Source organism: Rhinopithecus bieti, unplaced genomic scaffold (genome assembly GCF_001698545.2).
Source record: "Rhinopithecus bieti isolate Rb0 unplaced genomic scaffold, ASM169854v2 scaffold_6907, whole genome shotgun sequence".
NCBI classification, from domain to species: Eukaryota; Metazoa; Chordata; class Mammalia; order Primates; family Cercopithecidae; genus Rhinopithecus; species Rhinopithecus bieti.
In genome coordinates, this window is record NW_016805647.1 from 1,802,977 (window position 1) to 1,816,164 (window position 13,188).

Genomic DNA, 13,188 nt, shown 5'->3' on the forward strand with positions numbered 1-13,188 from the left:
AGACTCTTAAAGGAAAGCAGGTATTCTGCATAGACCACATTGTATAAACAGCTTAGGCACAGTGAGCCACTATTGGTTAAGGAATGGTGGAAACCCTCCCAAAATCCAAGTTCTCAGATGTCAACCAGATGTTTGTGACTGTTATAGCAGTCCTTTCTCTAAGGATAGCAGTGTTGGATGTGCTGTTAGCTACTTTCTGCCCAGTATGGATATACTGCATTTTGTTTATCAGTTCACCAATTGACATTTGGGTTGTTTCTAACTCTTGGCTATTGTAACTAATAGTGCTATGAACATTTACATACAAGTCTGTGTTTCTCCTGGGTAGATAGCTAGGGATGGAATTTCTGGGTTGTGTTTAATATTTTGAGAAACTGTTAAATGTTTTCCAAAGTATCTTCACTATCTTACCTTCTTACCAGCAATGTATAAGGGTTTTAATGTTTCCACATCCTTGACAACAATTGTCACTGTCTGTCTTTTTTAGCACAGCCATTCTAGTGGGTATGAAGTAGACTCTCACTGTGGTTTTGCTTTGCACTTCCCTAATAATTAATGGTATCGAACATCATTTTTTAATCAACAAATAATAATTGTATACATTTATGGGGTACAATGTAATGTTTTGATATATGTTTATATTGTGGGATGATTAAATCAAGTTCATTAACACATCTACGATGTCACATACTTATCAATTTTTGTGATGGGAGATGCTGAGCATCTTTTCATGTGCCTGTTGGTCATTCACATATTTTCTCCCTGGAAATCTCTTTTCAAATCCTTTGCCCGTTTTTTTTTCTTTAAGACAGGGTCTCACTCTGTCACCCAGGCTGGAAAGCAGTAACAATCATCACCCACTGCAGCTTCAAATTCCTGGGCTCAAGCCATCCTTCCACCTCAGCCTCCCAAGTAGCTAGGACTACAGGCGCATGTCACCACGCCCAGTTCCTTTGCTCATTTTTAAATTGGGCTGTCTTTTAATTATTAAGTTGTAAGAATTTGTTACATATTCTGGATGTAAGATCCATATCAAACACATGATTCACAAATATTTTCTTCTAGTCTGTGAGTTGTCTTTTCACTTTCTGATGGTATGTTTTGAAGTGTAAAGGTTTTAAATTTTGATTTAGTCCAATGTATTAGTTTTTCTCTTCACTTTTGCTTTTGGTGTCATATTTAATGTATCACTGCTTAACCCAAGATCATGAAGATGTATTCCTTGTTTTCTTCTAATAGTTTTATAGTTTTAACTTACATTTAGCTCTGCAATCCATTTTGAATTAATTTTGTGTAGCTGTAAGGTAGAGACCTGTATTATTTTGAAGCAAATCCTAGACTCCATTTCATTCACTTATGAATGTTTCACTATATATCTCTAAAAAATAAGAACTATTTTAAACAAAAAATTAATTTAACAAAATTTAACAATAATTCTTTAATTCATATGTCTAGCAAGTGTTCAAATTTCAAATTGTTTTATAAATGTTAAAATTTGAATCAGGATTCAATAAAGGCCACACATTATANACTGCTTAACCCAAGATCATGAAGATGTATTCCTTGTTTTCTTCTAATAGTTTTATAGTTTTAACTTACATTTAGCTCTGCAATCCATTTTGAATTAATTTTTGTGTAGCTGTAAGGTAGAGACCTGTATTATTTTGAAGCAAATCCTAGACTCCATTTCATTCACTTATGAATGTTTCACTATATATCTCTAAAAAATAAGAACTATTTTTAAACAAAAAATTAATTTAACAAAAATTTAACAATAATTCTTTAATTCATATGTCTAGCAAGTGTTCAAATTTCAAATTGTTTTATAAATGTTAAAAATTTGAATCAGGATTCAATAAAGGCCACACATTATAATTAGTTAATAAGTCTCTTAAATCTTTAAAAATTCATCTTTTTTCTTGATATTCATTTGTCAAGGAATAAATATTTTATATGAATTCTTCATTCTTGAAAAAATTATTGAAAACATTTTCATTTTCATCCAAATTTTATGATGTGATAGCGAGCTAAAGAATAAACTAAAGAGAGCTAAAGGGATTTATTTTAAAAAGAGTTTGTTGAAAGAAATAAGCTAATACTTGGGAAACACTGTCATATTACACATGTCTAGCTACAAATTCTGCTGTAAGTGGATGACTCAGGAAGTTACAGATGGTGCACACATTGATACTGCACACAACATTCCAAAAGGACTTGCTAATTCAGCTTCCCAAAAGTCCTAACAGACTCACTGTAGAGGTGGCTTTCAATTGATACGTTTGGGATTTACCCTATAGCGCAACTGCTGATAGAAGAGATTGCTATGTGATTGTGTTCTGTTGTGTCCAAATATAACCACTAAGGGTATTGAATATCCTGCTTTTCCTTTTTCCTCTTGTATTGCAAGCAGCAAATATTGCTTCTCATCACACTCATGTGGCCAAATTTATTTTCTTTTTAAATTGTGTTTACTGAGAAATAAATTGCATACAGTAAAATTCACCCTTTTAAGTGTATCGTTTGATGAATTCTGACAAATATGTACAATTGTATATCCACCAACCCAAACAGGATATGGAACATTTCCATCATTCTGAAAAGTTATCTGTGTCCACTGTTTAAAATGTATTTATAAAAAATTTACATCCTGATATTCTGTTTTTTTATTATTTGTTATTAATCACACAGTTTGGCGTAATCATTATTGTTTTATACATTTAACATTTTTAGTGTTTATGATTCTAAAGTAACCTATATATTGCATTTGTAAAAGAATCAGTCACGGAATAAAAATATAGAAAGGAGATAATTATAATTTTAAAATTTTATACTAAATTCTAGATAAAGCAAAGATGTAAATATAAACAATAAAAGTACCCCCCCCCCAAAACCAGGGTAAATATCTTCAATAATCTTGTAGTGAAGAAAAGGCTTTAAACATGAAAACTCAGAAGGCATAAAGAATAATTCACTTAAACCCAACTTGATCAATATTAGCATTTATGGGAAAAAAAAATAACAACAACATAACATTTATAACCAACAAAAGGCTGATATCCACAATATATAAAGAACTCCCACAAATAAATAAAATAGGAAAAATATACAAGAGACTTGAGCAGGAACTTCACAAAGTTGTATATCCAAATGAGTAACAACAACAACAAACATACGAAAAGATTTTCAACTTAATTAGCAGTCAGGGAATACCAATTAAAGCAACACTTAAATACCACTATGCACTCAACATAAAAGGTGAAGTGAATAAGACTGATAGTACCAAGTATTGAAAACCAAGGTAGAGGAACTAAAATCTCACATACAACTGAAGAAAGCTTAAATTAGTATAACTACCTTGGAAGACCAAAGTAGAACCTGCCCATAACCCTTGGATTCAGTAATTCTACTCTTACCACAATCAGAAATGTGTAATAAGCACACTGAGACATACACCAAAATGTTTATAGCAGCAATATTCATAATAGACAAAAACTGACAACACAATTGTCCATCAGTAGAACGGATAGATTGTAGTATGTTTATTAATGAAATATTATAAACAGCAGAGTGAACAAACAACTGCTACATATAACAAAATGAATGAATCTTGTAAGACTGAGCAGGAGAAGCAAACCATAGAAGGCATACTGCATGTAGTCAAACACAGAAACTGCATTCAAAGTCAGGACAGGAGGAGGAGGATGTAGAGAAAGAGAGAAGGAACACAGCAGGCTTCTGAGAGCCTGGCAATTTCTTGTGGTGAGTGGTAAACACTTATGAGTTGTGAACTTTTGGTAGATATGTTTGGGCTTTGACAAAAATTCCTAGCATGGTAGAAAATGAGGCTGTTCATCACTTTCATGTGTTTATCTTAAAGACTTTTTTCTCAGTGTTTTTTTTTTTCTCATACCCTGAGATGAGATCAGTACAGTTAAAGCATGATCAGAAATGGTCATCTGAAACCACAGCTTACCTAATTTACACTGTTCTTTCTCCTTCACTTGTAGTTCGTCAGTGAGTCTTTGAATCTCTTCATGGGCCACCCCTAACTTCTTTGCTACTTGTTCCATTCCTTTTCCTAGGTAGTTTTGTGATGTTTTGTCTTTTTCCAGGTCTTCATTATGAGACTGAAATAAAACTTCTATTAGTAATAAAACAAAGAGCAAATGTACTCTCATGACATTTTGCTATTTTCTATTAATGTTTTAAAGAAAATTAGCAAACAATATCTATGTGTATTTCCCTGTGTGTGTGTGTGTGTGTGTATTTCTTTTCTTAGGTTGAACCAAATAAAACTGGTAATATTTGATTGTTTTTACTTATAAACATGAGGTTTCATATGGTTCAACCTAACATCCAAGAGATATGAGCGTATTATTATATTTCTTTGCAGTATTTTTTATTCATATACTTTTTACATAGTCATAATACTAATACATGTACAAGTTTCTGTCTGGCTTTTTAAATTTAACATTATACAGGAACACTTCTCTGTAAATTCCTGTACAGGTTTTGTAATGATAATTTTTTTTTTTTTTTTTTTTTTTGAGATGGAGCCTCGCCCGGTCACCCAGGTTAGAGTGCAATGATGCAATCTCAGCTTACTGTAACCTCCGCCTCCCAGGTTCAAGTGATTCTCCTGCCTCAGACTCCCAAGTAGCTGGGATTACAGGCACGCACCACCACAACCAGCTCATTTTTTGTATCTTTAGTAGAGATGGGATTTCACTATGTTAGCCAAGCTGATCTCGAACTCCTGACCTCATGATCTGCCCACCTTGGCCTTCCAAAGTGCTGGGATTACAGGCATGAGCCACCGCGCCCAGCTTGTAATGATAATTTTTAAAGGCTATATTGTGTTCCAGCATGGCTATAATATTATTTCTGTCTCACTTAAAAATTTGGATAGCTTCCGATTTTTGCTATTGAAAATAATACTGTGATGTACAGTTTAATCTTGGGTTACCTCCCATGCTTAAATTCATAGTGTACACTTTATTCACCAGACTTACCTGTTAATAACATTTCTCTAGATCAAAAACATTAAATTCCATGAACAGAATTGAATATATTTAAAATAATGTGCTATATACTCTAAAGAACTCCTTAAAAGGTGAACTACAAACATATTTGTAAATAAAAAATATGTATAGTCCCAAGGTGATTTTTTTTTTTTTTTTGAGATAGGGTTTTGCTCTGTCACCCAGGCTGGAGTGCAGTGACATAATCTCACTTCACTGCAACCTACACCTCCCAAATTCAAGCGATTCTCCTGCCTCAGTCTCCCGAGTAGCTGGGATTACAAGTGTGCATCATGATGCCTGGCTAATTTATGTATTTTTTAGTAAAGACAGAGTTTCACCATGTTGGCCAGACAGGTCTTGAACTCCTGACCTCTGGTGATCTGTCTGCCTCGGGCTCCCAATACAATAAAAATCAGCTATGATGTTAAATGAGTGATTTTTTCCTCCTCAAATTTTTGTGATGTGTTCATAATACTTTTATGCATAATTTGATAATTTTTACAACATGACTCTTTTTTTTTAAAGAGATGAGGTCATGCTCTGTCACCCAGGCTAGAGTGCAGTGGTGCGACCATAGCTCACTGCAGCCTCCAACTCCTGGGCTCAAGCAATCCTCCCACCTCAGCCTCCCAGGCAACTGGGACTACAGGCACATACCACCACATCCAGCTAAATTTTTTTATTTTTCATAGAAACTGAGTCTCACTATGTTGCCCAGGCTGGTCTTGAACTCCTGGCCTCAGGTCATCCTCCAGTTTTGGTCTCCCAAAGTGCTGGGATTATAGGCATGAGCCACCACATCTGGCCATGAATCTATACATTTTCATATATTCAAACAAAATACGTCCAAGGTAAAAGCTGATTTGTAATTAGCCACAATTATGAAGCAAAGGATTATAATTTCTTTTTTTACCGCACTTAGATTTTTTTAGACTGTTACACAGGTTCTTTTTTTGTTGTTGTTGAAACGGAGTCTCGCTCTGTCGCCCAGGCTGGAGTGCAGTGGCGCGATCTCGGCTCACTGCAAGCTCCGCCTCCCGGGTTCACGCCATTCTCCTGCCTCAGCCTCCTGAGTAGCTGGGACTACAGGCCCCCGCCGCCACTCCCGGCTAATTTTTTTTTTTTTTTTTTTTGTATTTTAGTAGAGACAGGGTTTCACTGTGTTAGCCAGGATGGTCTTGATCTCCTGACCTCGTGATCCGCCCACCTCGGCCTCCCAAAGTGCTGGGATTACAGGCTTGAGCCACTGTGCCCGGCCTGTTACACAGGTTCTTGATGTTCTCTTTGTAGAGACTGGTGGATTTGTTCCAATTTCTTCTTAACGAAATTCAACATATAAATGAAATGTACATAAATCAGTCTTCATGAACAAAAATGTCATTTTGGCTGGGTATGGTGGCTTACCTGTAATCCCAGCATTTTGGGAGGACAAGACAGGAGGATTACTTGAGCCCAGGAGGTTGAGGCTGCAGTGAGAGGAGATCATGCTACTGCACTCCAGCACTCCAACCTGGACAAGAAAAACACAGAGAGAGAAAATGTTTAACTCTTCAACTAAAGTATAAAAATGAATGATAAATTTTAGCAAGATTGCTAGATATAAGGTCAATATATAAAAATAATTATAATTTAAAATACCAGTGACAAATAAGTAGAAAATTAATTTTTTAAAAAAGATAGCATTCATTAATAGCATCTAAAAATATGAAGTACCTTGGAATAAATCTAAGAAAATGTGCAAGATCTTTGAGGGGAAAATTATAAAAATTTACCTATATACATTAGTAACTTAATAGATATTTCATAATCACAGATATCTAGCAAACAATTTGAGTTTATATATGGCATGAGATAAATTTATTGCAAGGTCTAAAATTTCATGTATGGACTTGACATCTTTCAGCCTCACAGAAGCCCCAAAAAAGCCTAGCCATCAGTTACTTGGCTAGCACCAGAGATGTCCCCCATCCAGAGAGAAAGAGTCTCCAACTGACCAGTTCCTCTATCAGCCGGAGCAGCTGTACTCCACCCAGTCCTCAAACTAATGGGTTTCACTTTCCTGCCAGCCCACGGAATTTTTCAGACAAGCCAATCACATATTCCCAGGAGAACCAGGAGGCACCTCATCTTCTTGTCACTACAAAGCCTGCCTCCCATACCCTCTACGAGTTCATTTTATTCCTGAGAGTAACCCCTTGTGGTCCTGCATAGCATAGCATATCTATCCTCTTCCCATAGGCTGTGAGTATATGTGACTAATAAACTGTTATCAGTCTCATCTCTGTCCAGTGTCAGGTGTCATGTATTTGGCTATCTTGTGGTATTGAGGGCAGGCATTCCTCACCAATGGGAAACAGAACTTCGATCAGGATTTGGGGGGCTTTTTTTTTTTTTTTTTTTAAGCATATGTCTACATCTAATTGTTCCAGCATCATTTGTTGAAAAGGTTATCCTTTTCTCATTGAATTACCTTGTCACCTTTGTTGAAAATCTGTTGATGGTGTACTTGTGGGCTTATCTCTGAACTCTCTATTGAGAGTTCCATTGATCTATAGATCTATCTGAATGCCAAGAATGCATTTTCTTTTTTTGAGATGGAGTCTCACTCTTTAGCCCAGGCTGGAGTGCAGTGGTACAATCTCGGCTCACTGCAAACTCCACCTCCCATATTCAAGCGATTCTCCTGCCTCAGCCTCCTAAATAGCTAGGATTACAGGCGCTCACAACCACGCCTGACTAATTTTTGTCTTTTTAGTATAGACGGGGTTTCACTGTGTTTGCCAGGCTGGTCGTGAACTGCTGCCCTCCGTTGATCTGCCCACCTTGGCCTCCCAAAGTGCTGGGATTACAGGTGTGAAACATTGCATCCAGCCCAAGAGTATATTTTATTGATTGCTACAGCTTTATGGTTAAGTCTCGATACCAGGAAGTGTTAGTCCTCCAACTTTGTTCTTTTTCAGTTTTTTGACTAGTCTAGGACCTTGCATGTCCACATCAATTTTAGAATCAGTTTGTCAGTTTCTACACATAAAAAAGTGACTCTGCTAATTATTTTATGCTCAGGCTCTTTACAACATTAGTTAAAACAAAATATTAGCTTTAAGCAAATTGGGAATGTAACACAAATGTTACAGGCCATATTTTATCATAAAATGAGTATCTGCGTTTTTTTTTTTTTTTTTTTTTTTTGGTTTTGTTTTGTTTTGTTTTGTTCTGTTGTTTGAGACAGGGTCTCACTCCATTCCCCAGGCTGGAGTGCAGTGATGCAATCATGGCTCACCACAGCCTTGACCTCCCAGGCTCAGGTGATCCTCCCACCTCTGCCTCCCAAGTAACTGAGACTACAGGTGCATGCCACCATGCCTGGTTAATTTTTGTACTTTTTGTAGAGATGGGGTTTCGCCATGTTGCCCCGGTTGGTCTCAAATTCCTAGGCTCAAGCAATATACCTCCCTTGGCCTCCCAAAGTGCTGGGATTACAGGCGTGAGCCACCATGCATGGCTGGAGAATCTGTGTTGATTCTTTCTGGCTACTATTGGAAAACTATGATCTAAAAGTGATTGAGTAGATGGCATTAGAGTCATCCAAGATTTCATCCACCATTCTCAATTTGTTTTACAGATTCCTTTTCATTAATAACTTAGTTCATCTTCCCTTCACCGTTTACACTCTGAGCCTTGTTTTCGTTCTCCTTCTTTGATTATTACTGCAAAACTACCCCTAAGTTTCCCACTTCCAATCTGGTCCCTATGTAATCCATCCCCCTACTGTTGCTAGAGTAATTTTTCTAAAACATGAATCAGATCATGTTAACTGCCCTCTTAAAATGATTTAGTGATTCTCCAGATCTTTTATAACAAAGTCAATAATTCATATATTCAAAAATATTTTTATGCCTTTAGCATAATCCAAGAACATCAAGCATAGCCCAGGTGTCAAATCCAAATGCCTTAGTTTAGCATACGGTTTCACCATGATGTGGTTCCTGAAAATATCTCCAGCCACATTTCTTCTTAGCATTCACTCACGTGAACCAGTATGTATTATCGACTCTGTTCCCTTTGCCAGGAATGCCTTTCCCAGCTTCTTAATCTAGCTAGCACCTTTCAAAACACAACTCAATACAATCTCCTTTGGAAGCCTTTTCTGGTCACCCTACCCATCATGTCTATCTCATCACCTCCCCTGAATTTTCCTAGTGTTCTGTGCTTTCCCTTAGCACAGGACTATCCACACTGAACTACAACCACTGGCTTATCTCTTTCCTTCATAGTTTACAGATTTATTGCAAGTTCAGATTAAGTCTAATTTGAAGAATGTGGGATGAATAGGATTCATGTACAAACTGAGGCTTACTGGTAGTCCAAATCATTAACATGCTAGGGAAAATTGTATAGGAACTTCTGCATTATAATGACATCATTCTCCTATTATCAATCATCACGAGCTAATTTATATTGCAAAAACACATGGCCTGTAATCCCAGCACTTTGGGAAGCCGAGGCAAGCGGATCATGAGGTCAAGAGATCAAGACCATCCTGGCCAACATAGTGAAACCCCGTCTTTACTAAAAATACAAAAATTAGCCAGGCATGGTGGCATGCATCTGTAGTCCCAGCTACTAGGGAGGCTGAGGCAGGAGAATCCCTTGAAGCCGGGAGGCAGAGGTTGCAGTGAGCCAAGATTGTGCCACCGCATTCCAGCCTGGGTGAAAGAGTGAGACTCTGTCTCAAAAAAACAAAAAAACAAAACAAAGAAAAACACATGTTGGCAGAAGGACATACAGCATCTTCTGTTTTTTGCAGTGTGGCAGATTAGAACCCTTGAACAACCTTCCTACTGAGAATTACCAGAAATGCTGGAAGAAATTTTCCAGAAGCTTTGTAGAGGAAAAAAAAAAAGTTGGAATTAAAGAAAACTCTTAAAATGCAACCATTATGCAAACAAAGATATAATATAAACTTTAAATCATCAGAAGAAAATTCAGTCTACCCAGTAGAAAGCCAAGAAAGAAAAAAATGAGGGTACAATACATATGTAACATGTCCTATGATTAACTCAATTTTCTCTGCACCTGAGGCAAAAAAAAAAACTTCCATCTTGTAAAAGGAATTTCTAAAGGGAAAAAGGAAAATGATCCCGAATGGAATATCTGAGATGCAAGGAAAAATGCTGAGGTAAAGAAAATAATAAATGTGTGGTAAATATAATCACTGACCATATATAATAATATGTATAATAATAGCACCTAATATTGTAATCTTTTTTTTTTTTTGAGACGGAGTTTCACTCTTGTTGCCCAGGCTGGAGTACAATGGCACGATCTCTGCTCACCACAACCTCTGCCTCCCAGGTTCAAGAAATTCTCCTGCCTCAGCCTCCCAAGTAGCTGGGAGTACAGGCATGCACCACCACGCCAGGCTAATTTTGTATTTTTAGTAGAGACAGGGTTTTTCCATGTTGGTCAAGCTCGTCTCATACTTACCACCTCCGGTGGTACGCCCGCCTCAGCCTCCCAAAGTGCTGGGATTATAGGAGTAAGCCACCACGCCCGGCCTAATAGCACCTAAGTGTGTAGTTACACAAATATAGAATATTCTAAAGGGGTTCTATCTGTATTTTTCTTTGAAGTTTTGAAGTACTTAATATTTTCTAAGTCCTTAATATGCTAGTGAAGGAGTTAAAAATATACCACTCTGGTGTATTGACTATTTTGAGTTAAACACACTTGAAAAACAGCAGGTGCAAGATCATTCTGATCTTCCTTCTATTTCTTAAAAGCAGGAGATGAAATTCCCATGTTGAAAAATGTCCTCCCTTTGCTAGAAGGAAAGCAACACTCTTATAATTAAGGATGGGAAGTTGAGGCCAAGAGAATTCTGTACAGACCTTGTTAAAGTAACTCTTTTATCTTTTCAGCCTTTCCATATATTTAGTTGTTTTTCACAACTTACTATTATCTGTCCAACTCAGTATATGAGAGATTGATTCTAATTGCTTCTTTGGGTCTTCATTTCCATTTATTTCCAATTTAAATATGTTTGTATGCTTTTCTCCTGTTAATCTGTCTTATATCAACTTAATTCTCAGGCCCAGCTGGGGAAAAAAAAAAAAAACAAAAAACCTAAAGAGGAAGAGGTAAAGTTTTGCCTCCCCTAAACTAGGTACTTTACAAGCCAGGTACTGTGAGAGACACAAATCACTAAAACTAGGACATGATCTCTACTCCAGAGGAGCTGACACAGATTATAATATAGAGTGGTAAGTGCTATAATAAACACTAAAAAAAAAAAAAAAAAAAATCCCCTGCACTCTCACACACATTTCAGACTATTTCAGAACACATACTTTTAAAAAAGACAGGCAGAAAATACACCTGAAACATTAGAAGTATCATACTTTTCTTGGGGTAGAAGATATAATTTTTTCCTTCTTTATACTTGTATGCATTTCTCAAATTTTATATAATATGTTAATTTCTAGACTTACGGAAGTTTAAAATGACATTCCCACAAAAGGAAAAACAACTCTGTTTGACTTGGAGCTCTTTAAACTCATGTCTAAGTTATTTATTTTCCTTTTCATCATAACCATGAGAAAATGCTTCTCTTCCCTCTGTTAGGTTACAAATATAGTTTGCATAATTTTCGACCTAAAAATAACACATTTTCTTACTTTGAGTCCATGGCTCATATTTTAATCCACGTTAAAGGTCCAGGAAGTAAAAGAGCAATTAAGAGATCACCATTCTATCATGACTATAATCTGAGAAATCAATGGAAAACTCAGCTTTCCTCAAGTGTTGGCATCTAGCTCTAAACTTCTTTCCAGCTGTCTTACATTATCATACACTATGTTTCCCACAGGTATGATGATACGTAGCCACAAATTTCTGGGACAGTCCCAATCTCTAATATTTTTTTCTATCAACATACCAGGTTTCAAATCAAGTCTCCCTATCTGTGGTTTAGGAAATATGGTCATGATATCCATGAACAGAGAAAAATCTACATAATAATTAGGTTTATACTGCTATGCTGAAAACTGATGGCTAAGATGATTAAATGTTAACAGGAAATTACATTAAAACAAATTATTGGGTATTCTTTGAAAATAGTTTCCAGTTAATATAACGGCTTCACAAAAAGCTACTTTTATGTGCATAGTAACAGGTAGAAAGTTAACATGTTCCAGGCACTACATTAAGGACATCAAATATTTAATTGTCACCACAACCACATGGGACTACTCTTCTCCCACTTTGGAGGTGAAGAAGCAGGCTTAGAGAGGCTAAGAGACTTGCCTTATCACATAGGGAATAAGGAGAGGAGCTAGAATTCATACTCTGATGGGTAGAAACCAGAGACTGAGCTCTAATTATGCCAAAGTGCTTAGAAGTAGACTATCAAAATAACTGAATTGCATTTTGGTGAATTCTTTGGAAGCCTATAGGAAAACTCCTCAAAATATGTATAAAAAGTTGAATCATATAGAAGAAACATAGGAATCACAGTCCAACTTTATCACTTCCTGGCAAACTTTAGTTTCCTCTTTAAAATGGCAGGAACAATGTCCATTTCTAATGGTAATAGCTATCATTTATTGAACACTTGCTAGGTGCCAAGTACGTGGTTAATTTATACACACTAACCTGTATAAATCTCACAAATCCCTTTGAAGATGCTATTAACATCTCCATCTTACAGACAGAAATTTCAAGCTCAAAGCAGTTGAGTAACTTGCCCAGGGTTAAACAGAAAGATAATGCTAAAGGCAATTTTTCACCCCCATCTGCCTAATGTTAAAGTTCACACTCTATGAGGCTATACCGCTTTTCATTCTAAAGGAGCTGCATTCTTCTTTAGAATTTGGAAATTGAATTGACCTTTAAGAATTAAATTTAGGCCGGGCGCGGTGGCTCAAGCCTGTAATCCCAGCACTTTGGGAGGCCGAGACGGGTGGATCACGAGGTCAGGAGATCGAGACCATCCTGGTCTACACAGTGAAACCCCGTCTCTACTAAAAAATACAAAAAACTAGCTGGGCGAGATGGCGGGGCCTGTAGTCCCAGTTACTCAGGAGGCTGAGGCAGGAGAATGGCGTAAACCCGGGAGGCGGAGCTTGCAGTGAGCCGAGATCGCGCCACTGCACTCCAGCCTGGG